At 47.0% G+C, this 27,017-nt stretch overlaps 1 long non-coding RNA gene across 1 annotated transcript; it reads left to right on the forward strand.

The window, feature by feature from the left end:
• Positions 1 to 1,191: 1,191 nt before the first annotated feature.
• LOC131903693 (uncharacterized) lies at positions 1,192 to 25,855 on the forward strand. Its single transcript, XR_009377565.1, has 5 exons — positions 1,192 to 1,538; positions 3,182 to 3,466; positions 9,931 to 10,155; positions 24,732 to 24,821; positions 25,487 to 25,855. It is a non-coding gene; the product is annotated as an uncharacterized LOC131903693 (long non-coding RNA).
• Positions 25,856 to 27,017: the final 1,162 nt, after the last annotated feature.

The raw sequence follows: 27,017 nt of genomic DNA on the forward strand, positions 1-27,017 counted from the left end.
ATGACATTTTAAATGGAGCTGATGCACTATCAAGATTGCAGCTTGCCTGGCTTAAAAGGTCATCTTGAGGGGCTGTAAGACAGCTCAGTGGTTAGGAGCATTTACGGTCTTGCTGAGAACCGGAGTTCAGTTCCCAGCGTACATATCAGGTGTCTCACAGCCGTCTGTAACTGTAGTTCCATGAGATCTAATGCCATCTTCTGGCCTCCATGAGCGCCTGCACCCATGTGGTAGTTATTAACTCACGCAGACACACATATATATTCATTTTTTTTTTAAAGTCATCTTTACTGTTGTAGATCAGAAAGGAAATACAGGCAAAAATTCCATGGTTCTGTTTTAACACTATCTTTTTTTTAAAAGATTTATTTTTATTTTCTTTTATGTGCATAGGTATTCTTCATGTGTGTATATACCAGCTACATGCAGCACCCTAGGAGGCTAGAAGAGGGTGTCAGATCCCCTGAAACTGGAGTTAACAGATCGCTGTAAGCCCACATACAGGTGTTAGGAAACCACTGGAAAACAGTAAGCACTCTTAACTGCTGAGCCACCTCTCCATCCCAGAACATTATATTATATGTTATGTGTATATATATATATATATATATATATATATATATATATATTCATTTATACACATATATGCTGTAAATAAAAGCTAACAATTGCTTCATCGACCTTGGGTATCATTTACTCTTAGTGATATGGCTTTTTTATAACATCTTTTTAAAGGGTATTTGTTTAGAGAGGTAGCTGTTGAAAACATAAGCAGCATTCAATAGCTCCATCACAACACATTTCTCTTTTCATCCTTTACTAGACCAGGACAGGCACTATCCCCAGGTTGCCTGCTGTTCTGCCTCTCCTTAGGTCAGCTCCAGGACAGTGATTCCCTATTGTCTTGAGACTTTGGTGGATCTGCCATAAAGCCAATAGTGCAGTCGTGGTATTAGGGACAATTCTGGCACGTTTGAAGAGAGGGCAGTACAGGGAAACAGGTGGAGCACGGGAGCCAGGTCTTTGATTTACAAATATTTTATGCACTTTCTCTCCCTTTGACTTCTGATCACTCCTCCACAAACACTGTAACTGAGGGGTCTAGGCAGAAAAGAAGTGATTCCAAGAGAACAACCAGGAGAGGGCCCTTATGAATGCTCACCTGCGTCGACGCGAGCAAACGGCCAGCAGAGGGCGCACGTGGCCTTTGGACTAACGGTCGCTTCCTTGCCCACAGTCACAGATCCACTGACCAGGCAGGTCATTTACGTCCTGGCCCAATTCTTAGCGAAAACCACAGAACAAGCTGCGTTTGGTGAGGGTCTCAAATATGGGTGGAGTCTCTCAGCGTCAGATGGGAGTGAACAGTTCTGAGAGCCTCATTTCCAAAGCAATTTTGGGTTTGTTGCTGCCTGACGTTTCTGTCCCACGCACAGAAGATACAGATGGGCATCAACACAGATGGTCCTTCCTTTTCCAGGCTCCCGTAGCTACCTTCAACGGTCGTCGTCGCTTTGGAGGATTCGTCTTGGAACGGGGTATTTAGATTAGACCACTTCTGTTCTCCAGCGCCAAACTCAGTTTAGGCTAGCTGAGGGACAGGCTCCTGCTCACACATTTGGCAGTAGGATGGAGGGGAGGCTGCCTGCAGAGCCTTTGCTGAGGCAGCAGCAAGGCCAAGGGCCTGGAGCACACGTGTAAGGACGCCCTCTTCCCCATCTGCCATTGGCAAACCCTCCCCTGAGTGCTCTTTAGTGTTGAGAGACAAGGCAGCAGCAGAGGGTCCGAACTCAGCAGCCAGGCAGGTCCGCCCCTTCTGGGCTAGGTGCAAGAGGGGTCTGGGACTTAGCAAGCAGGAACTCTTGGCTTCATAGTAAGATTGCAGAGGGAAGAGAACTTCCCTGAATCTGCCTTCCACCAAGTGCTGACCCCTGCCCCTGACAGGGTATTGTGATGACTGGGTAAGGCCGTGGCTTCCCTGAAAACGCTCATATTTTGCTCACACTGAAACAGTTACCGTTGACTTTCATTTTTAAAGTAATCTGTTTCCACGTTGTGGAAAAGGGCAACCTCAAGAGATTTTTAAGACGCCCCCCTAAGACCCCTTGTGTTTGAATCCTGCCCTGGAAACAGTTGAGAAGGTGGCATGGATTCAGCTGGCTGCATACCAGGTCTAAAAATGGTGAAACAGCCATGACCCCAGATCCATCACCAATCTTCTTTGTTGTTGTTGTTGTTTTTCATAGTTCTGAATAGCACGTGTTCATCAGTGCCTTAAAGCCAAGTCCCAGGGTCCCAGGGCTGTACTTCTAGCTACTCAGAGGCTGAGGCAGGATACTGGAAATGGTAGGTTAGCCTGGCTCCACAGTGAAAACAGGTCTAAATGAATGAGGCTCTGAAGCTGAGTCCTATAGTGGGGCTCAGACCTGTTAGCTCCCCTTTCAGGAGCATGATCCATGAGACTGCTGTGAGGTGGAGACAAGGGAGCCTGCAGAGAGACTCCCTGTGGTTAAGTGCCTCCACTCCTGAGGGAAGAGGGGAGGGCTGCAGCTTGGCTGTTGGCAGGCTTGCTTGTCTGGCATCCATGAAGGCCTGGGCTCCATCCCCAGAGACACTGTGAAGCAGAAATGGTGGCCACACCTGCACCTGAGCTTCCAGGAGATGGAGGCATGAGAATCAGGAGGGTCCTGTGATCCTTGGCTGTCTAGAGAGTACAAGGCCAGCCTGGGCTGAAGGAGACCCTGCCTAAAGACAAAAGCAAAACCAAACTGAAGCAAACAAAGATGAGGAATTGGATTGGGTTTTTGTTTTGTTTGTTTGTTTTGTTTTGTTTTGTTTTGTTTTTTCAACAGGGACAACTTTCCCAGGGAAATGGCTGTAATTGTTGTGGAAATTCTGGTGTCAAATGCTAGGTGCCATGAGGGGAGCCAGGTTCCATGGAGGAATGATGGACAATGGGCCGTGGCAGGGAATGGACAATGGAAACCTGGGAGGTAGTGTGGAGACAGGTCATACACACACATGCTGGGGATTTGTGCAAAGGAATCAAAACCTTAGTGAATGAGACCCCTGGAGAAACTTGACCATCAGAAAAGAGAGTGATGCAGACAGGTTAAACCCGGTAAGAGCCATCCAAGAGTTCATACTGACCTGTCTCCTGTCTGTCTGTCTGTCTACACAGGGCCTGCCTATGTTTTGTGAGCTCTGTCCCTGGAGAGTCCTGCCATGACTCTGCCAAGCAGGAGAAGGGTCTGGGGTCTCCAGAACCCTTAAGGAAAGTCGTTTGCACAGAAGATAAGCATTTTCTGTGAGTCGTGAGTACTGGAGGTGAGGAAGACTTGAGGCACAGGCCAAAAGAAAGGTCCCCTGGTTCAGTCATCATCTTCCTGCCTGAAGAGAAGAGCCACACCCACTGGAGCCAGGAGAGAGCCACCTCACTCTACAGTGTCCTTGAAGGGGCCACCAGGTGACTGCTCCCTAAAGCCATACCCACTCTGCCTCCTTCATCCAAGGTGCTTCTTCTGACTGAAGTGGTGTGCACAGTGAGGGCTGGCTGATGCTTTAGGTCGGCTAGAATGTGATGTCCCAGCCACCGTGGAGAGCCCAGAGAAGGGTCTCCCCTTGGTCTGCACATGGCCTCAGCAGGAGGCCTCACCACCACATAAAACGCTCTACTGCAGGCTTGCCAGATCCCTGGCGCCCAGTGTGCTCCTGGACCTGTGTCCTCACAGCCCGGGACCCTGTGCTCGCTGGCTACTTGTTCACATGACACTGGAAACCCATGCCCTTTCCAGAGCCTCTCCTGGTGTGGGTTGGTGGGGAGCGAAGTCCCACTCAGAGGTCTGGTGTTGTGTTCCCGCCAGGGAAGGCGGCCTCCATCCACAGCAGTGGCTGGAAGGGTCCCTGCACACCATGTGTGACTGTGTTGAGACTCCTTGCTCACAGCTATGATGTCATTACTCCCCCTCCTCTTGCTCCTGGTTTGTGGTTGGCATCCTTGCTGCCCTCCCTCGGCTTGGCCCTCCTGTTGGAAAGGCAAGAAGAACAAAGGCTCCTTGACCATCCCCTCTCTTGCTGTTTGTCTTGACAGCATTTGGCTGGCCGACCTCACACGGAAGGCTGTCTTCACATGGGAGCCACACTGGTGCCGCTCCCACCCCTCACCCAGGCAGGCCCTATCTTCTCTTGGGTCTGGAGAGGGTGTGCTTGCACATTGAAGGGACCCTGGAGCCCACCCTGTGGTCGAGGGGGCTGCTGATGAGTCAGAGCCAGGCCTCCTAGAGTCCTTTCCACCATACACCACAGAGCCAGATCCTCCCATCTCCTGGCCTGGTAGACACCGGGCACAGGGGGACCGAGGCCTGGGGGACACGATGGAGTTGGTTGTGCCCCAGGCAGGATGGCCCAAGGTTGCGGGAGACTGGGTATCAGGGTCTGCCACCAATGGCCCTGTTTGCCCTGCCACTGTGAATGCATGGTCCTCAAACCCAAATGCCCCTCCTATTCCTGGAAGGTACTGGGAAGTTCCTAAGAGATCAGACCTCACCCCTCCTGGGCCTGGCTCACCTGCTCACTGCCTTCTGGGGCTTGAGGTGCTGAGGAAGCAGGGTCCTCTGCTTTGTCTAGGTCGTAGTCTCTGGGCTTTGGTTCATTGTCCTAGGATGTAAGTTCAAAGCACTGCTTAGTAATTCTTTTCTTCTGGAAGCTAGCAAGAAAGGGGGAAGCATTTCAGTAACTGGTTCTCTAGGAAGGTGCAGTGAAGGAGCCTATAAATGAGTAGGTGTGGAATGCCAGGAAGCCTCAGTCCCCAACCCTTTCAGGTGGCAGTGGTGAAGCCAAGTCCTGGAGACAGCTGTGGTGGAGGTCTTGCTGGCTGTGACCAGAGAGTCCTGGAGCAGCTGAGCCTGGGTGTCCCAGCAGCCCGGGGACCTCAGCTAGCACAGGGATGATAACGGGCATGGGGAACTGGCCTTGCTCAGAATCCACTGAGGATCCCGGAGAGCCTGGCCAGGGTGAGGGCCACTGTGATGGGGCATGCTGCCATTTCATAAGCTGGTCTGGAGACAGTAGTTTTGGGCATGCTGATGGAGAGTATCCCTGCAAGCAAACAGGGACTCCAGAGGCTGACCTTGGGTCCTGGCTCCCTGGACCACAGGAGCAGGGCCACATCTGACTGCCAGGACTTTAAGCAGCCCCTGAAATGTCTGGTTGGACTCATTTCTGACCCCCTACTCCCCGTCAGGGTGAAGAGCCTGATGCCCCACTGTCCATTTGGTTTCAAATCCAATGCCCCTTCCTGTTTCCTTTGATGGAGACACAGGCAAACCCTGGGCTGTTTTCCTAGTCTGCTGAGTGCTAACTCAGGCAAGGAGACTCCTAAACCAGGATGAGAGAAGCTGGTGGCGGGGATGGTCGTGCCTCCCATATTGCCTTTGTCCGGATTGCCCTGGCATCTTGGCATTTATGACCTTGGTATGACCTTCATCTTGCTGGTGACAGCACTGGTCCTTGGGGACTCCTTGAGTTTCAGAATGTGACTTCCTCCCCTTCCTGTGGGGCAGATAAACATGTGCTCATGGGCACTTGGTTTTGTGGTCTTGGGGAGCTGTGTCCTTGCATTAGCCACAGCCAAGCCCTGTCTGTGGTTCTCAGAAGTTGTGATGTGCTCAGCGACTGGCCTGCACTCCTGAGTCACATTATTCCTCCATAGACAGTGCTCTGCTCTGGGATGGCCTTGGGGCCTGGGTCTCCTGTTTCCCTTCCTCTTTGTCAGTGGTGAGGTTGCTGAAGCAAAGGCCAGTGAGGGTTCCATCCCAGGATACTTCGTGCTTTCCTTGTAGGATGTCTCAGTCTTCTTGGGCTCTGTGACATCTCCTGTGGTCCTCTCTGGGCCTTTTTAAATCTTCTTTTTTTTTTTTCAGGGACTTGTGAGTGTGTGAGCACCATGGAAGGGGGAGGACTTCACATAGCCATCTGTCCCTTGTACTCTTTGTTCCCTGCGATTGGCAAAGATTTGTGCCTTGTTGGATTCTGAGAGTGGGTGTTGCCTGGTGAAGGGGTAGAACCTGATGACTGGTTTATAACTAAAGATCAATCCCTAATAAAATACAGACACTGATTGAAAATAGCTCTGAAGTGGGAAGGCCAGGACTGAGTTCCTGACAGAGTGTCTGTGAGAGCGCATAACTCATGAACAGCGACTTAGTGCTGAGCTCCACAGGTGGAGGGTTGGGAGGTCTTACACTGGCCATGTTCTTGGACACTAGTCACAGTCATGAAAGGATTTGTTGTGTACACAAACCCTGGCCCTTTTCTCACTGCAGAAATTAGGTTGTAACATATGAATTTGGAAGGACACCAACCCTCAGGTCATGGCATGCCCTAAAGAAAGTGGCATGTTCAGGAAGAAGAGGCTCCAGATTTTGTCTGTGGCCTTGGGACAGGGGGAAAGGCAATGGTTGGAGGGAGGTGTGGTTCCTGATAGGCAGGATCCAGCATTATGTGGAAGGGGTGACAAGGACCTCAGCTGCTAGGCAGGGTGTCCTGGATCAGACAGGGCAGCACCGAAAGCCACCTCCCTGACTGGGTGGCCAAGGGGCAGACTCCTCTTCTGCCTCCTGCAGGACAGAGCATCCAGGTCTGCCATTTCTCAGGTCTTAGCTGTATCTATTACTGCTCCTGAAGTCGCTTTCCAAAGAAGCTGTCCTCCCTATAGATGGGAACAGAACAGCGGCAGTCTCAAAAGTGTCCTGGGCCACATGGCACAGATCCAAAGACTTCCTAATGTTCCCTTCTCCCTCCCAGGTGGCTGTCACTGCCCCTTCCCATGGGTTCTTGCCTTGTGCCAGTCTTCTCTCAGAGCTGGAGGTGTTTAGACGCAGCCAGGGAGAGGGAGCCCTCTTGTGCTGGCCCAGACTGTCCAGCTCTTTAGACAGTGTGGACAGTGTGCCTCCTGAAGCCTCTCTGGGCAGCTCTTCACAGGGCTCAGGCCGTGCTCCAGGGATGAGGGAGCCACAGAGCCTTCACCACCAGCCCTTTGGTCCCGAGGCCCCGACATGTGAGCTTTGGCTCTGGCCTGCCAAGCTTGCCTTTGCGTTCTCTACTTCACTATCGGTGTCTCTGAGGACGTTTGCTTGGCTTCTCCGAGTTCCACCAGTCCTTCCGAGCCTCTGAGGAGGAGAGAAGAGGAGAAACAGTGTCCCTGGCTTTTTTTTGTCTTTCCCTCTGCTTCCCTTGCTGTCTCTTGTCAACCTGCTTGGCCAGTTGGAAGCTACTGAATTCTGTCACACGGCAGAAAGTTGATGCCTACCCCTCCCAAAGATGGAAAACAAGGGGGGGGGGGCTGCAGAGATGGGTCAGAGGTTAGCATTGCTGCTCACTGTAGCCCCAACCACAGGGGAAGGAGACGAGACGCTTGCTGGGGGGTTCCTGCTTTCAGCCTAGTGGAGATGTGAACCCCAGGTTCAGCGAGAAGCCCTGCTTTGAGGGGTGATGCAGAGTGGTAGAGGACATGGCTGCCCTCTTCAGGACTCTATGAGGGGACAGGTGAGGCCAGTGCACACAGTCTAATAAAGGAAGGGACAAAAGCCCCTGGTTTAGGAACCCTATGGGAGCAGACCTCCACCACCAGCCTCACATGTCTTTGTCTTCTTGAAACATGGGGTTCTCCCTGAGGTTCAGTCACATGTGAGAACTCCTGAAGGGACAAGAATGGCCTGTGATCTGAAAGTCATTCCATGGCCCTCAGCCCAGGATAATTTGTTTCCATAACTAGATCACAAACTTCTCACACTAGCTTTGAGATGCAAAGTTCTCCTGCACACACACCACACACACACACACACACACACACACACACACACACACACACACATACACACACACACACCACACAAACACATACCCTTCATCATCCTCACAGTTAAATTCCTCTATACTCCCTGTAAGCTAGACAGTCACTGGTCCTCCTCCTCTACCCTAGGATAGTCCTCCTTGGATTCCACCTGATCTCACAATTACCTCAACATTTATCCAGAATTTTTTTGTATTCCTAAAGTACCAGTTTTAAACCATGTTTGCAGAAATGAATGCACTATCATACATTATGAATGTCTTAGAACTGGGGGAACAGTAGTCTCACACTTAGAAATGTGAGGTTTGCCACGTTCATGTCACAACGCAGTCCTCCAAAGACCATCACGTAGTTATTGTGACTGCTTTTATGGCTCCCCCAGCCCCTTCAGCAAGATTGTGTTGCCATTCTCATTGTCTGCTCCTGTGGTATATTTGGAGCTCATGGTCACTCTATGGATGACTGTGGGTACCATTCCTGTGTCAGAGAGAAGGGAACTAGAGGATGTGATGGCTGTATCCTTGCCAGGGCCACACACAGAGCCAAATGCTGAGCCTGGATCCAACCAGAAGGAGCAGCAAGAGCTGCTGTTCCTACAATTGGGTCCGGAGCTCGGACAGATATCATGGCAGTCTGGGAAATGGGACAGACGAGAGTGGAGGTGCCAAGCACAGCCTCCAAGCTCACCCAGCACTGTGCGCAGGCTTTTCACCTGCCCTTAGTCCTCTCCTTGTCTTCTCTCTCACTCGGTTCAGAGCCTTCTCTTGGCTCTCAGAGCGTGCTCATTGGTAGGACTGAGCCTTGACCAGTGCCCAGAGCTCCTAAGTGGAAGTCAGTCTGAACCCAGCATAGAGTCAGGGGAATTGCTTTCTTGTCTGTTTGATAGAGGACAGGAGGAAGCTGAGGTAGGGTTTCATGACTTACAATCTCTTCCCTCCATTGGGCTCAGATGACGGTGTGAATATGGCAGCGTGATATCCTTGAGGGGCCCAACTTTATACTGAATCTTGAGATGTGCCTGAGTCCCCTGTGCTCTGAGGCCCCTAGTGCCTCCTATCACTCCTGTCACTGTGACTGGAGCCCTAGTTCCCGGGGCTACCACTGACATCTTCAGCAAGATTGTGTTGCCGGTACCATTGTGCCCTCCCGTGGTCGTGTTTGGTATTTATTGGCACTCCATGGATGCCCTGGTGCTGTCTCCAGCTTATGCTCATTTCAGATCCTTGTGACCATTCTGTTATGTGTTTGTTTTGTATATCCTCACACACATACAGCATATTTATGAAATGCCATGTATGTTAAGGATGTTCACTGCTGGCCAGTGGTGAAGACCACGCTTGTAATCCTGGCACTTGGAAAGCTGAAGTGGCAAGGTTACCTTGAATTTAAGGCCAGCCTGTGGTGCCATTCAATGGTAACAAGAATTCAAAAAAGAAATTTTCAATAAACTATGAAAAAAATCATCAAAGACTGTAACTAATTTATTTGCCCAATGTCGGGATTTAAAAGATCTAAAACATAAAACGGAATATAATTTCTTTAGGAATTAACATGCTTCAAGTGGCCTCAAAAACAACCCTTCCCCACCTCATCTTAACTAAAACTATAGCCCTCAGATTTAAAACTGTGTTTTTAGGTAAAACTTTTTCCTAAGAAAATATCTTCTCCCAAGAACAGAGTTATTTACTTTGGAAGAAGTGAGTCTAAGACACTTATTTTAGGATTCCTTAAGACACCATCTATTCCCAGCCCTGTGACCTTAGCCTGTGTTCCCTGACCTGGACCCACATGGTCAGAATCCCCTGGAGTCCTTGTGGAAACAACTCAGGCTCCACCACCACCTCCCATCGCACCCCAAGGCCTTCAGTAGCCTGAGCGCTACTGTGTATGATGGTGCTGCTGCTCCCCCCGTAGGAGAACTGAGACACTGAAGCTCCAGACCCCTGTGTGTCTCAGCAACTTTGAAAGAAGGGAGTCTTCTAGCCAGAAGGCAGAATTGAAATAAGATCAATTGATCTGAAAAGAGGAGTAACCCAGTGTGTCTAATTGAATGAATCCTCACTTTCCCTGGCTGGCAGAGTCTATGTCTGAGAAGCCACACAAGTTTGTACCGCTCTGAAGAGGAAAAGAGCCATGTTGGGGGAGTGCAGCCTGTGAAGGAGCAAGTATCCCGGCGTACGTTAGTCCTGTAGATTACAGCATTTATCTGGTCACTGTAGCCAAGGAGCAGGGAGCACAGTCCAGGTCACGACGGGTGAGGTGTGTTCTCTACGCACTGAAGTCTACTTTATTTATGTGCATAGGTATGTATGCATGTATAGTTATCCATTTAGTTCTGACAATAATCCTACAAGAGAGAAGCTATTGTCACTGTATCATAAGTGAGGAATAGCCGTGGGACAGAAGCTGAGACACACCGTTATTAAATACCAGGGCTGGGATGCCCCCTCCAGATTCAGGGTTTGAATCGCAATACTGTGTGTGAAATATCCTGCTGTTCAGGATCAACAGTTTGAGGCAATGCAGTCAGCTTTGCTGAAGAGCGACCTCTGGCTGCATGTATGGATGAGTCCACCTTGTTCAGAGATTCACACAGATTTACATTTAGGTCCCCTCCTGTCTCAGAACACCGTGTGGAGGCTTGAGAGGCTTTCAGACAGGCACAGAAGGAGCAGGACCATATTTGAACTCAGGATAGGGTACACCACGTTCTTCATTTCACAGAGGTCAAGAGATTACTGAGGCCAGGGTGAATGAGATGAGTAAAGAACCGTGGTTACTTTCCCTTGGTTTCAGCTGGGTGCTCTGCATGTAGTCCATCTAAAGATTAACCGGCTCGTTACCCATCCCTGGGCAGTCCTGGTATGTCATGACTACCAAGAAACCCTTCCCAGAAACCTTGAAGGCATGGAGATTCTCTTTTCTCCAAGTCATTGCTCCCAGACATGTTCCTGGAAGGAAATAGGCCCAGGTTCCCTATTAAGGCCATCTCGGCAGAGCCCTTAGGGAAGAAAGGAGTCCATGGCTCCGGCACTGCGCGCTAACGGCCTGCAGAGGGCGCGCATCTCACCCTCTGTTCAAACAGCGTCTCCCTGGCTAGAAGCCCCGCTGCGGTTTTGTTTTGTGGGTCCTGGTCCTGGTAGGCGAAGAGAGCTTTGCTACCGCAGAGACAAGTTCCTTACACGTTAAAGAAGAAACTGTTTCCTAGATTTTCCCATGAGTTCTTCCCCTCCTTTTTCCTCATGTACCGTTTTTGCAAACCCAAGTTTAAACAAACATTCATCCATTAGGTGTCTGAAGGCTCACACACATGATATTCCTCCCCACCACACTTTCAACACAGTTTCTGGGAAGAAATCGCCCACTCAAATTCAGAGGAAAATATCTAAAGTTGCAGCCTTGTTGTTGAAGGGGCCTAGCGGGAGGACGACAGAGGGGGGACCTGAGATAGTTAGAATGAAACTTGTTATTTTGTACAATGAATATATGATTAATAAGAATGCCATGCATGACTAGAGGGTGTTGAATGGGACCCACCTTCGAGGTGAAGGATAGGAAGCCAGGCAGTCGCCGGGATTCGATCTGCACAGAAAGTAGTACGCATGGGAGTGCACACCCAAAAGCACCTGTGCGGGACTGGAGGTGGAGTCAGAACTCGATGCTCCGAAAAGAAGGAATCCCAGGGTTTCTAAAGGGGTTTGAGTAAGAGATATTGACTGAGAACTCTCTGTGTGCTGGAGTCAGGGTTGTAGGCCAGGAATAGACCAGATTCCCTCGAAGGAAACTCAACTGTTACTATAAAATTTATAAAGTACCGTGAGACCTCAGGAGGGACGAACTAATAGTGTGCAGAAGTTGTTGGAGGCAGAGGAGTGAGTGCTGAGATCCAAGGATGCTTCAGCTAAGGAGAGACAGCATCTTCCCTGTGACACAGAGGAAGTTTGCTAACTCTCAAGACACCGTGATCTCTCTGGGGCAGTTTTCACAGAGACAGCCCTTTGTGACCACAGTCTAGTATCTGCACAGAAACTCTCCCGGCCTTCATATCTCTAGAGGACCTCAGAGTCTGACTTTGGGACCAGTCATGCCAGGCCAGCTTGCCAATCCTGTTTGATATTTGTCCAGGGTATGGCAGTCAGATTCCCCCGGACAAGGAGCATGTTTGATGCACTTAGTAGGTGATTTAAAATTTTGGCAATATTATGCAAAGTGAAAGAAAACAAGTACAAGAGGTCATACAGGCATTTCAGCTATATAAGGTTTCCAACAAAGGTAAAAATCACTGTGAAAGTTCCCAGAAGCAAGACAACTTATACCGAACTATCTACATTAGAACATCAATGATTATGGAGGAGTTGGAATGTGGCGTGTTCAAATCTAATTACAATTAATTGGGCTATCTTTATTCCCTCAAAAGCCATTCCTTGCCCACCTCTATGTAGGACCTAACATCCACCAGGTGTGGTATAATCTTTTGGAATGTATTAACTTTGTGAAACTGTTGCTTCGTAAGAAGATGGAATTTAGAGTCACCTGAATCTGTGTTCCCCAGACCATGGTCACTCATATCTGGCTCCAGAATAAGCTCTGTCTTACCCCTTGAGGTGAGAGCTGTGTTTGCATATTGACCCCACAAGGACAAAGAGCACTCTCAGGGAAGGAGGAAGTGACTGCCTACTGGGTATCAGTTTTCTTATCAACTGATGAAAAATGTCTTGGAAATAGATAGGGTGATAGTTGAACAACATTATAAATATACCAAATGCCACAGAACTGTCTCCTCAAAAATGGTTATTGGTTAATCATATGTCGTTACCTCTCAAAAAAAATCAATCATTCACCATACAGAGGGAACATGATTTATGAATATATATTTCACATGTACATAGATATTTGTTAGTCATGTGAGATCCGGATGGAATGAACTCTATTTGTGGGTTTAAAAAAAAATTGGCAAGTATTTTCACTCAGTCATTTTTTGTTGCTGTGCTGAAATGCCAGAGACAAAAAACAGAAAGGGGGAAAGGTTTGTTTTAGCTCCTGGCTTCAGAAGGTTTACTCTGCAGTGAACTAATTCCACTGCTTTGGGGCCCAAGGAAAGGAAGAAGATCTCGGCAGGGAATTTACAGTGGCGCCGAGCTGCTCACTTCACGGCAGCCAGGCAGTAAAGAAAAAGGAAGGGGCTAGGCATAGCCCACTTCAAAGGCCTCTAACTGCTTCCTCCAACACCCTAAGTTCTATCACCTTCCAATGACGCCTTCCAACTCCAGTCCATCGGTGGTTTGATCCATTGGTGGCTAGGAATCTTCATAAGCTCTTTTCCACAAAGCCCCACCTGTGAGACTAAGCCCTCAAGGCATGAGCCTGGGCCCTAGGGGCCTTCATAGGCAAGTCAAAACAGCAGTAGACAGTTTAGGGGACCTGAGCAAAACTGCAGCTAAAATAAGCTTTGACCTGTGACTCTTGGGTTCTGGGCTTAATGAAAACAGGAACCACAGAGGGGGTGTCCAGGCACAGGGGCTCTTCGTGAAGAAGCCTCTTAAATAATCTGTGATCTTTCACTGGAGCAGACAGAGAAGGGAACTATAAGGCATTTCATCCAACCGAGGAGAGGTGTGGGCAGGGTGTCGGGGGTGTCGGGGGGGGGGGGGGGGAGACAGGTGGGAGAGTGAACAAGGAAGAGGAAGCCAGTTAGCACAGCCGTGTAAACTTTCACTTCTAACAAATTTGAGCTTAGCCAGATTCAGCCAGGCTCGATTCCATAACTTCACCTCTTCAGCTCTGCTTTCTTTGGTCTCTGCTCTTTCCCCCACAGAGAAGAAAAAGACCAAACTAGAGAAGAGTCAGGGCTTCCTTTCTCTTAAACTATCGTCCTTACCTCAGACACCCCCTCACACACACACACACACACACACACACACACACACACACACACAATTCATAGCAATTGCTTGTTGACGGGGCTGGAGACAGCTCAGTTAAGAACATTGACTCCTTGTCCAGAAGATCCAGCTTTCATTTCCAGCACCCATATGGCAACTTACAACCATCCATTTGCAGGGGATCTAACAGCCTCTTCTGTTCTCCGTAGGAACCAAGCACGCACGTGGTGCACAGACATACACATAGGCAAAATACCCTTACACATAAAACAAAATTTTAAGGCTAATAAAATGTGATGTGTGTTTTACATTTTTAATAATGATGTTCATCTTGTTTGTTTGGTTTTGTTTGAGACCAAGTCTCACTCTGTAGCCCAGGATGGCCTGGAACTCACTGTCACCCAACCTGGTCACGAACTCATGACAATCTTCCTGCCTCGTCCTCTCAAGTGCTGGCATTATAAGCATCAGCTACCACCCCTGGCCTAATAACTCTACTTAAAGGGCCTCTTAGAAGGATACACTTGGAGAACAGACCAGAGACCTAGAAAACTAAACAGTCACAAAAGCTGCTCTCCCACCCAGTGGCTTTCAAGTTCTTGCCTCTGGAATTCAAAGCATAAAATTTATGGATGCCAAAAGGTGAGTTTTAGAGATAAGCCTGTCCTAGGTTTGTAGGTGGGAAGTTAAGGGGGACTCTGCCCCTATGTAGCAGGGGCAGGTCTCTGGGAATAGATAACATAAAGGTACTACTTTGGGGCCTTGTGAGGATCTTACGGTACCAACTACAGTGAGATGTGGGAAAGGGATGAGCTGGCCAGTCCAGGTGGCCCAGTCCCAGAGGTGTCCAGGTGTCTTCTCTCAGTTCCAGTCATGTCCTCATGTGTAGCTTAAAGGCAAGATAGTCAGGGACCAGGACGCAGAACTCTCTTTGGGTGTTCCTGACCTCCAGCAAAGACGTCTTCAGAACTGCGTTGGAGTCCCTGTCCTAGCTGACTAGTTTCTGCCTCCTTGTTTTACCGCCATCAGTGTGAAGTACGAGATGGCAGGCACTGAGCTGAGCAGGTGACTGGATTCCTGGCTCTAGACGTCTCATATTCCATTCACCAGGAGATCACCAGGAAGTGGACTTGACTAGTTCGTCTTATTTAAATATTCTAACCACGCTTTCTTTCTACATTTAAAGAACTTCTCATTTTAGAAACTTGACCTCCAGCCTCAGCGGGGTTTAAACTACTTGTCCCATCCTCTGCTTCTTGTGTTCGACTCTCAGAAAGGCAAAGTTCAAGTGCCAGAAAGGTCCATAGATCTGGTCATCAAAACATGCTGGAACTTGGGACCTTCCAGCATTACAACAATGCTAATGACCGGGAGTCCCTTCCAGTGATCCAGCAATGCATGACATTCCTCCCCCACCCCCCACCGCACCCCACCCCACCCACCCCCGGCACACACTCCTAGCTCTCTCCTCTTCACCTCTTCTTGGAGGTACTATAGGCAGGGACTAGCTAATTCCCCAAGCAATAGCTCTCTACATTTTAACAATAGACTCAAAGAATAATTATGTAGAGGGGGGAAATCCCTTTTATAACAGCAACTGGGAACTTTTACAAAGCTAAGGAACTGAAATAAAAAGAAACGGGCCTCTATGAAGAAAATTATAAAAACTATTAAAAATTGAATACTTGACTTGATGAAATAATAAAATCCTACAAGCAATATCAGTGATTTTTATCTGAACTTGGGATAAAGAAACCTTTTCATGCATGACAGAAAACAACTGATATCATAAACAGAGCTTCATATGAATAATATACATCAAAATTAAAATATTTAGAATGTCAAAAACAGTTTTAAAATGTAAAAGACAGCCAAGAACTGGGACACTTGTGTATAACCCCAGCATTTAAGAGGCAGAGGCAGGAGGATTGACTAGAGTTCAAGGCCAGCCTGGGCTACACAGTGATTTCAAAGCCAACCAGGGCTACAGAATGAGACCCTTTCAAGAAGAAAAAAAAAGGGATTTAAAAACAATATAACTATATTAGCTCTGTTTTCATGTCTGTGGAGAAATACCTGACAAAGCAACTTCATGGAAGAAAGATTCCTTTTGGCTCATGGCTTCAAGGTTTCATTCCATGGCCCTTTGGTCCCATGCTCTTGGGCAGAACATTCCAGCAGCACACGTGTATAATGGTAGAGGTTCTTCAACTCACAGAAGCTTGGAAGCAGAGAGAGACAGGAAATGATAGGCCAAGGAGATCCCTGAAGTATTAACCCCAGAATCCCAGAATCCCAGGGTCCCAGCTCCTCCAGGGAGTCCCTATCTCTTAAAGTCTCCAGAACTTTCTAAACTAACATCACAGTGTAGGAACCATGGCTTCAATACCTGAATCTTTGGGGGATGTTTCATATCCAAACCATAGCAATAACAATAATATGCAGTTAGTTTCTGTGCATATATACATGCATAACAAGTTTTTAAAAATCAACATAAAAAACATTAACACTTCCATGGGAAAAAAATGAAGTGGGTTCAAAGTGTGTGCATTTTAAAAAGCATTTGTTCTGTGCAGTCTCCCATCCAAACGTTTGATATCTCTTAGTCAGTGTTCTATTGTTGTGAAGAGACATCATGACCACAGCAACTCTCATAAAGGAAAACATTTAATTGGGGCTGACTTACAACTCAGAGGTTTAGTTCATTATCATCATCGTGGGACAAGGCAGCATGCAGGCAGACATGGTGCTGGAGAAGGAGCTGTGAGTTCCACATCTTGAGCAGACAATAGAAAGTACTGTCTCACTGGGCCTTTAATCCCAGCTCTCAGGAGGCAGAGCCAGGAAGATCTCTGTGAGTTCTTGGCCAGCCTGGTCTACAGAGTGAGATCCAGGACAGGAACCAAAACTACACAGAGAAACTCTGTCTCAAAAAACAAAAAAAAAAAAGAAAAGAAAAGAAAAGAAAAGAAAGTACTATCTCACTGGGTGTGACTTGAACATATAGGAGACCTCAAAGCCTGCCTCCACAGTGACTTACTTCCTCAAACAAGTCCACACCTACTCCAACAAGGCCACACCTCCCAATAGTGCCACTCCCTTTGGGGACCATTTTCTCTCAAACCACAATATCTTTATGGTTTTAGGAACCAGAGTTGATAATTTGTGATTATTATGAATCTTAAATGTTTTTGCAAAACAAGTCTAATCCTGCTCAGTCGTTTAATTAGCCTTTTCTTTTCCTAATCTGCACCCAATCTTATTCTCCCTCGTTGTTGGAAGTTTTTACCTTTTGGGGTGTGGGGGGGTACCACCCAGCTTCCAAGTAAATCACTCATAGAGGCTTATTCTTAATTATGAATGCTCAGCCTTAGCTTGACTTAGTTTCTAGCCAGCTCTCCTTAAATTAAATTATCCCATTTACCTTTTGCCTCTGGTCTTTTCCCGTTCTCTTACTTCTGTAAATCTTACTTTTTCTCCATGGCTTGCTGTGTGGCTGTGTGGCTGATCCCTGATGACCTCCTCCTTCTCTGGCTCCTAGATCTCTTTCTCTCCTCCAAGATCCCTCCCTCTATGTATTCTCTCGGCCTGCCAGCCCCACCTATCCTTTCTCCTGCCTTGCTATTGGCCAGTTCTTTATTAAACTATCAGATGTTTTAGACAGGCACAGTAACACAGCTTCACAGAGTTAAACAAATGCAACATAAACAAAGTAACACACCTTAAGATAACATTCTACTACACTCCCGATCTGCAGTGAGCATTGAAGGAAATCCGAATCCTTGCAACAACAGCTGAGATTTCAAGGCATGAACTTCCCAACAAAGGATTCCTGTAATCAGAGCGGGGATGATTCAAATGAGAAAAATCCCCTGTTGGCTCAGGTATTTGAGTGTTTGGTCCCCAACTCGTGGGCCTGTTTGGAGATGCTATGGAACCTTTAGGAGGTATGGCTTTGCTAAAGGAATCCTGTCACTGGGAGTGGACTTGAGAGTTTATAGTCTCACCCCACACTCAGTTTACTCTCTCTTATCACTGCTTATGGTTGAAGATGTAATCTCTCAGCCTCGTGCTCTGGCTGCCTGTTGCCATGCCCCTCCCTCATTTTAAACTCCCCCTCTGGAACTGTAAGCCAAAAATAGATGCTTTCTTCCATAGATTTGTTATTGGTTGTAGTGTTTTATTCTAGCAACAGAAAGGAAACTGATATAAAAGCCTGCTGGGAATGCAGAGGGTCAATGAAAAAGAGGATCTCAGTCAGGCTACTAGGTTACAGTTGGCTTTTAGATTGCCTTTTGTGGCTTAAATATTGGTGCTCCCAGAACTAGAGAGATTGATCAGCAGTTAAAAATATTTATTTTTCTTGCATAGGACCTGGATTCCATTTCTAGTACCCACTTGGTATCTCACAGTCACCCATAACTCCAATTCCAAAGGATACAACCCCCTCTTCTGACCTTCAGGGTAACAAGTGTACATGTGGTGCACATACATACATGCAGGTAAAATACTAATACACATAAAATAAATAATAACTTTAAAAAGGATTGCTGCTTCCTTGGAATGGACTCAGCTTTGTGCTGATGGTATACCTAAACTCAGTGGTCCACGAGGGTCAAAGGTAGTGTAAACAAGGGCAACTCTCCTGTCAACCAGGAGATGGTTTCTCTCTAGAACAGGGGTTTGGCATGCCTTAGAGAGCACACTCCAGCTCCCAGGGCTAGCCAGACTCTCTCCAGAGCACGCCTTGTGCCTCGCAAAGATGCTCAGAGTCTCATCTGCCCTGTGTATTTTTTATTACTTTTTTAGTTTTTCTGTCTGTTTGGTTTTTGCTTTTGAGACAGGGGTCTTACTCCACTTTAGAATAGATTAGAACGCACTTTGTGGCCCAGTCTCGCCTGGAACTCAGGGAAATCTTCCTGCTTCTGTTTCCCAAGTGCTGGGATCATAGGCATGAGACATCACACACAGCTTTATACCTTTTGTTTTATTATTCTAGAGGATTTTCATCTTTAGTCTTGGAAACACTGAACCATTCCACAGCCTGAATTCACTACACTGTCCAGTAGCTTCCGTGGTGTCATTCAATGTTGTCCTAATAGCCAGTAAGCAACATGGGAAAAACATCAGCAGTCAGTAATCATTTTCCCCCGCTTGCTAAGTCATCAGTTTATCTATGTCCTTCAAGAATACAAGAAAAGGGCACACTGTCAGGAATTATAAAACTTTTCTTGCTGATCTTCCTGGCCAGAGTTTGATCATGGGAACCTTGTCCCCAGTACTGATTCATGTAGCTCCCCTGAATCTATTCAACAGAATTTATTTAGCATCTAATGTGACATCTTACTAAGGGGGACAGGTGGCCCGCTCTGAAGGAGGTCCACAGTAACACAGAAGAAGAATACACAGCAAGCTGTAGAAGCTGTGGTGGGATGTGTGTGAGGTATCATGGCAGGGAATGAGGGCAGAGGAGAGTGTGTCAATTCCATCGGAAACTGTTTCCAGAACTTCTTCCTGGAAGATTTACTGTTTTTAAGCTTTGCCTAGAGAAAGCCAGTATCCTTGATCCACCCTTGACATCCACAATATTTTTCATTGTTTGACACGTAGCAGAAGAACCTCTGATCTGCTACCATCTGGTGTGTTAGGACCATATAGCAGAGTGCTAAAGGCCACTTTGGGGACAAATTTACAGTGTTGTCATCACAAGGCATACACTTCATGTCAAAGGAAGCAGGGGGAAGGCATTCTCTTGCCTTCCACCTGTGCTGAAAGGGTTCCTTTGACCTGATTAGTCTCTGACTAGCCAGGGTCTTTGGAGCTGTCCACGGTGCTGATCTCGTGTAAGGCTTGAACCTTCCTGAAACTGCCTGTGTTCCAGTACTAGGGGGTGAACCTACGGCTCATCGGCTCACCATAGTCCAACTCAACACATTTTCAATCCCTAAATACTTGCTGAGTACACCCTAGGAACTAAGATTCTGTGGTATTACTAATATAAAACAGAAGGGAATAGACAGAATAGTGACAGGAAAGCAATTAGGAAGAGGAAACTTGGCGAGAAGTGAGAAAGTTACTGCCCTTTACAGTTTGGATCTGGATGTCCCCTGCAGACTCATGTGTTTGAACATATGGTTCCCAATCCAGACTCAGTCACTATACCTTCCTCACCATATTGGGCCCTCCACCCTGAAATTGCTTTACATAGGCATTTTGTCATAGCAATGAGAAAGGCAACCAATCAACTATGCAGATGTATGCAACTTTTATGCAAATATACATGTTCAGGTGTAGCTTGAGTTTTCCTGCCTGGCCCACAGTCAGGGCAAATCTCTTTCACCTGCCAGTCCCACAGCCTCTCAGACCCGACCAAGTAAACACAGAGACTTATGTTGCTTTCAAACTGTATGGCCGTGGCAGGCTTCTTGCTAACTTTTCTTACAGCTTAAATTAATTCATTTCCATTCATCTATACTTTGCCACATGGCTCGTGGCTTACCGGCATCTTCACAAGCTGTTCCTCATCGTGGTGGCTGGCAGTGTCTCTCTGACTCAGCCTTCCACTTCCCAGCTTTATTCTCCTCCTTGCCCCGCCTATACTTCCTGCCTAGCCAACGGCCAATCAGTGTTTTATTGATTAATTAGCAACACATTTGCCATACATCCCACAGCATTCAGGTAAAACACACATTGTAGATCTTTTTTTTTCCCCACATTCTAGATCTTTAAGTGAAGAGAGAAATGACATCTTCAGCCACAAAGAGGTACAAAACAAATTTCCTTTGGCTAATCTGAAAGAATCAAGCCAATGTTCATTGGAATCTCAAGGAAACGAATGCTGTGAGACATCCATCTGAACACTCACAATATAGTACCATGACACAATGATGATAAATATGGCTCTGCTGCTCAGTCAAGTGTTTTTATCATAGTGTAACTGAAGATGACTTTCGCATCTGTAAAGATTCATGGGTACCTAATAATCTAAAGAAAACTGTGCTAGATTACCTCAGTACCATCACCTTATATACTAAAGAGTGAGACAGTGGATGAAATTTGTTTTCAGAATTAGTAATAAGTCCTTTTTAGCGTATCTTTCCTTTAGCCTCTTAAATATCTTGAGTACCACCTTCTGAGTTAACCCTGGCCAGGGAGCTGTAGAAACTCCAGAAGGAAAGGAGAAGTTCCTGGACCATGGGTTCACTCTGCAGGAGAGGAAGGCATAAACCTCTGGGTGCATCTTCTTCCTTACCTAGGGAGAGGAGCTCCAATTGAGACAGCCAGTGTGAATCTTCCTCATTTGCCCTTGAACAAGAGTCTCTTTTAAAAGAAGGAGGAGGAGGAGGAGGAGGAGGAGGAGGAGGAGGAGGAAGAAGAAGAAGAAGAAGAAGAAGAAGAAGAAGAAGAAGAAGAAGAAGAAGAAGAAATTTTGCTTTCAGAATTAGCAAAAATGGGAGTTTTCCTCCCTGGATTGCCAAATAAATGCTTGAAGTCCAGCTTAAACATGGAGGCACCATCACATCAGGAAACATCTCCACATTCCTCCCTCTTTCTCCCAAGCTGGAATTGTTCCTGTCTTAGTGGATTACAGTATAACTGATTTTACATGACACTGTAGAGTAGAACAGAAAACGGAGTGTGGCTGCTTTTGTACCTGCACTCTCTGGTACATTACAAGTAGGAGTATACACACCGTTCCTCAGAACAAGGCAAGAAAAAGTTAACCACTGCTGGGCTCTGTGTTAGGCTGCTAAACTCTGGTGGTAGGGGGCTTTAGATCATATTCTCTCTGCTGAGATTCTATGATCTTGAGAGAAATGTAGAGGTTAAAATGCTGTGGGGCCAGGAATGGGGTGTTGGTGCTGAGTTGGGCATGTCTGGGCCTGAGTGTCCATGTGGGTACTGTTGCTCATGGAGCACTTGCGTGGCCTAGACATCCAGAAAAGCCATGCTGCTTCCTAGTGAGCTGCTGAAGTCTGCCAGGGCTTTTGAGGTTTGTTCCTTTGCCAGAATGAAATGTCTGGCTGGGGATCCAATCATTCTTGTGGGAGTCAGGGAGTTCATGCATTATTGGCCCCAGTCTGGCCCTAACACCCAACTCTAGTGTCCAATGGTGTTATTTGCCAAGTGTGGTTACATTTCCCATCCATGGCCCTCCAGTTTTGATGGAAAATGTTTTAAATGTAAGAATGATGCATCTGCGTGGGATCCCCTTCTTCAATACTAAATTTGTGACCTTCGGCTAGCCATTTGCCCTCTGGCTGTGAAACCATAGAAACGAGGACCATATATGACTTGCTCACTGCTGAGTTCTATTTGCTTAGCACTGAATTTGGCATATAAACATACTCCATAGAGTCGGGGTTTGTGTGATGGATAATATTGATTGTCATCCTAGAATCACCTTGGAGACAAACCTCTGGGTGTATATGTGGAGCAGTTTCTAGGTAGGGTTAATCGAGGTGGGGAGACTAAACATTGGAGCTCAGATGGAAAGGCATCCTGGCAGTCGAGAGCCAAGGAACACCTCCAAGTCACCATAAGCCTAGCAGCTCACAGCCCTGCTCCAGGGAACAGGTTTCCTCAGAGGAAGTGTAAGAACTCGGCTCCAGCAGGGGAGGGTTTCCCCAGGGAAGTTGTTACAGCTCTGCTCCTCTCTGCTCTGCTCCAGAGAAGTGTTGCAGCCCTGCTCAGGTCCCCCAGAGTGTAATGTAACAACTCTGCTCTGCTGGGGGAATATTTCCCCAGCCAAAGTGTTATAGTTCTGCTCTACTCGAGCTCAGGCTCCAGCAAAAGCTGTTACAGCTGGGCTCTCCTCAGGGAAAATTGTCACACTGCACAACAAACCTCAGTCAAGGAAAGATCTAGGAAGGTGGCTGCCTTGGGTGAGAAACAGCGCAAACTGAGCAGGGTACAGAGCTTATGCAGGGTTTTGTTGGGAGCTGTGCAGCCAAATCTTGGATCAGCATATGACTACCTGTCCAATGTGTTTCCTTGGGGCAAGGCACCTGTGGAAACAGATTCTCACTTGGCAAGGACGGGACAGCATAGGAATTTGCAAATTTCATGCAGCTTACAGGCTCTTTTCTCTCTCATTATATTGGTGTTCTTTGGGTGGTTTTTAGTTTTATTTTATCAGTCACGCATGCAATTTTCCATGGAAATTTTACTCTTTCTCAAATACTTTCCCCTAAGATTCAACAGGGGGCTAATACTTCTCAAATATCTTATCTGGAGTTACTAACTACTCCTAATCCTGTGAACTTTTCTGACTCAATAGAAACAGTTAGGTACATATGAGAAAACAACACTTGGAAAACTAACCATATCTCACAGTTCAGGAAAGGAGAGTAGGGTATGCATACACAGAATAGGGAAAAGCCTCAAGAATGCACATATAGTGCCAACTGTTGAGAGTAAGTTCCCTGGACACCAAGCATGGAATCATTGGTAGGATCTGGTGTGCTCCAAGAGGAAAAAATACAATGCAACATGAGGGATGGATAGATCCATCTTTACCATACATAGAGCTTATATTGGTGGAAGAAGTATGGTATAGTGAAATGGGAAGAGAGTGCTTTATCAAGGTCTGCCTTTTACAGAGAGATTGAGACATGGGACCCTCTTGTAGAAAAGAGAACTGTATAAAAGCATATCTTGTAGACAAGAAAGAATTGTCTGGGTTTGAATATTGTCCTTAAAGCATTGTGCCCATGTCTATTACTTTTTAACTTTGTAACCACAAGTGGCTGCCAGCTGACATAAATGCTTCAAGAGCAGAATGTTCTTGATATTTAGTTAAGACTGCAAAATGCTGAACTCTATGTCTAGAATAAGGTTATGCAGGGGGTGGGAAAGTGTATTTGAGGAAGCATAAAGGGGAACAATGGTCATAATGATCACAATGTATTCCTTAAATTATGATGTATTTCTTAAAGTTAAAAATAGAAACCAATAATAAAGCTGTTCATGTAACCCTGGTAAGAAAAACTCTGTAAGTATAAATAAAGATGGCCTGAGCTATTTGGGGCCGCTTGAGTGCAATCCACTCGGCGGTCAGGAGTTTTTCTTGCACCGATGCCCCTTCCCCAACTTAGGACCTGAACCCAAGCCGAGACTGGACCCTGGCAGGGTTTCTTGGGAGGCAGAGCTTTCCAGGGTGGCTCAGGGAGCTCTGGGACTGGTGGGACTCTGTGCTCAGGGACCTCAGTGGTTGGTGGAATTCTGCAGCCTGACTCTGGGGGCAAACTCAGGGATTGGTGAGCTCTCAAGCCTTGGTCCTGGGGTCAAGTCAGGGTCAGCGTGTTTTTTCCTTGGCCCTTTTCACCCTCCAGAGACCCACGCTAACAATACATAGCACTATTCTACGGCCTGGTGTTCCAGACTGTATAGAAAGGAGAAAGTAGGTAGAGTGTCAGCATTAATCTTTCTCTGCTTTCTTGACTGGGTATGATGGGGCCTCACACTCCGGACACCATGTCTTCCCTGCTCTGTTGGACTGCGCCATCCAACTGGGAGCCAGAATAAACTGCTCTTGTCAGGTGTAGCTATGAGAAAAGTAACCGGTACGGTTTGGCAGTTTGGGTATGAATGGTTTCTCCAGGTGGGGCCTAGTTAGAGGACGCAGGTCACCAGGAACGTGTCCTGGGCAGTGTTATCCTGTTCATGCTACCCCTCTTTCAGCCGCACCCTCCCACCTTCATCCTCCACCACATAGCCCGAATGCCACAGTATGCTACCCAAGCCCAGGTTGCCAAGCAACCGTGGATTGTCTGAACCCTCTGAAATGCTGAGCAAATAAATCATTCCTCTCTTCAAGTCATGTCAGGCATTCCGTCACAGTGATACAATGTCTAACTAACACGTAAGTATTCTTCAAGAATGTGAATATATCTTGTCTACTCTAAAATGCTATTTTGGAAATGAAAAGCACTTAAAAAATGGAGTAGGCTCAGTGTGGATACAATACCATTTAGTCTTTTCTTTTTCCCTACTAGGGATACTCTTATACATCAGAGGCTGTTCAGATGTTCCTTGAATCCTGCAAAGAAGAATAGAGGTTTTCCTCTCTTGGTAGGCTTGCTCAGGTGAGTACTGCATGTCTTAGTCTGTGCTCTGTTACTATGAAGAGACACCACGACCATGGCAATTATTATAAGAGAAAGCATTGACTTGGGAGCTTGCCTACAGCGTCAGAAGTTTAGTGCATTATCATCATGGTGGGAAGCATGGCGGGAAGCATGGTGGAAAGCATGGTGGGAAGCATGGCAGGAAGCATGGCGGGCATGCAGGCGACACCAGAGCAGTAGCTGAGAATTGCATCCTGATCTGTAGACAGAAAGAGACTTGAGGCTTGGCATGGGCTTTTGAAATCTCATAGCCTACCCTGAGTAACACGTTTCCTCCAACAAGGCCACACTTCCTAATCCTTCTAATGCTCTCAGAGTTACACTCCCTTGACTAGGTACTTAAATTATGAGCCTGTGGGGGCCGTTCTTACTCAAACCACTACAGTGGTTGATGCTCGAGAGGCCAATTTGACAGAGAGCAAATCTGTGACCTGGGAGTCAAGGAACCTGTCCTGTTGTCAGGAAGCAGGAATAATAGTGTGAGCAGGCCACGCCACTGGCTCTGGGGCCCTTCTCATTGTCCCCTCTCCAGGATTCTCTCTCAAAATCCCCATAGAAAGCGGAAGTAGCAGCTTTCTCTTAAGTATTTCTCATGCACATCTCCATAGCTATGATCTCCGCAGACATGAGTGCACTGGACCCCTAAGCAACACAGCATTGGCTGAAGCTGGTCATGTTTTGTTTCCCTTGATGTGGAAGAAGAGCTAGCTGCTGTCATAACTGGAACAGGTACGGTCAGCTGCAGCCCAGGACAAGAGGCAAAACTGGGGTCTCAGAGCAAGCACTGAAGGTTAGAAGCCCCGGAGACTGGTCTCTCAAGGCTGTGTGACCCAGATAAGCCATTTAGCCCTTCAGAACATCATCTTTGACAGGGTCAGTGTCTTAGGGTTTGTTTTCATTGCTGTGAAAAGACACCATGACCATAGCAAGTCTTGTAAAGAAAACATTTAATTGAGGGAGCTCTGCTGTGGGATCCTAAATATTTCCTTCTCCCCTTGTTGTGAAGCTCATTTTTCCAGAAGGAAACTGGTAGGATGTTGCTCTTCTGTGTGGAGGTTTATTAAAGCAGTTCCCCTAAACACTGAGATTATTTGTCTCCTTTTCACAGAGACTTTGGATACGGAGGTGTTTATTATTTTCTTCCATCAATTTACTGAAACTATAGAGAAATGTTCCTGTGCACATGGACATACACTTTCTTTATAATATCTGTGGCTGTCTGACGTCCAGAAATCCATGGACCCCAGGTTTTAAACATCTAGAAAAGCAGTGTTTGGACTCCAAGGCATCTCCGAAGCCAGCTGATGCTTCTCCCCTACAGCAGGGCTGTTCCGTTCGGCCCTGTCAGAGCTAACTAGCCAGGCAGAATCCATACCTCTCAGCACCTCTCCTTCACTCTCATTGTACCTCCACTGTGGCAGCTTGTGTTGACCCCTGGGCAATGCCAATGTATGTGGTAATAAATGTAATAGAGAGCAGCTGGGGGCAGGTGGCCATCTTCTGGTGATATTTGGGGCTGGGTCCTTGACAAGCCTGGTCCTCAGACTGCAGAACAATGCTCCTCCCTCCCTCTGCTGTGACACAGCACTGGGGCCACCTGCAGAGCAGACTTCTGGAGGGTTAGACTTGAGGAGACAGGCTGCCTCCTGGGCGGGAACGCAGGCTGATAGCAGGCCACCAGCCACTTCAAAATATCAGAGAAGGCAAGTTGTAGGGACTCACCTAGTGACTTCTTTCACTTACAGTAACAGGTGTTCTGCTCGGTCCCCATATTGGAAGTGGTCCCCTTCAGCTTCTGAAAACTGAGATCCAGGGTACCTGCCCCCAACACTCTGGTGTCCCAGTAGAGATACAGATCACATGCTGGGTCAGAGCCCAGAAAGTAAGATGCTTAAGGAAGTAGTTCTCAACCTGTGGGGTCGTGACCCTGGGTGTCAAACAGTCTTCACAGGGATCACATATCAGATGTTCTGCATATCAGATGTTTACATTGTGATTCATAACAGTAGCAAGATTTTAGTTATGAAGTAGCAATGAAAGTAATTCTAAGATTGGGGGTCACCACAGCATGAGGAACTGCATTAAAGGGTTGCAGCATTAAGAAGGTTGAGAGCCACTGTTTTAAGGGGAACATTCTCAACAGGTCAAAATGTA

Source organism: Peromyscus eremicus, chromosome 2 (genome assembly GCF_949786415.1).
Source record: "Peromyscus eremicus chromosome 2, PerEre_H2_v1, whole genome shotgun sequence".
In the NCBI taxonomy this organism is placed as follows: Eukaryota; Metazoa; Chordata; class Mammalia; order Rodentia; family Cricetidae; genus Peromyscus; species Peromyscus eremicus.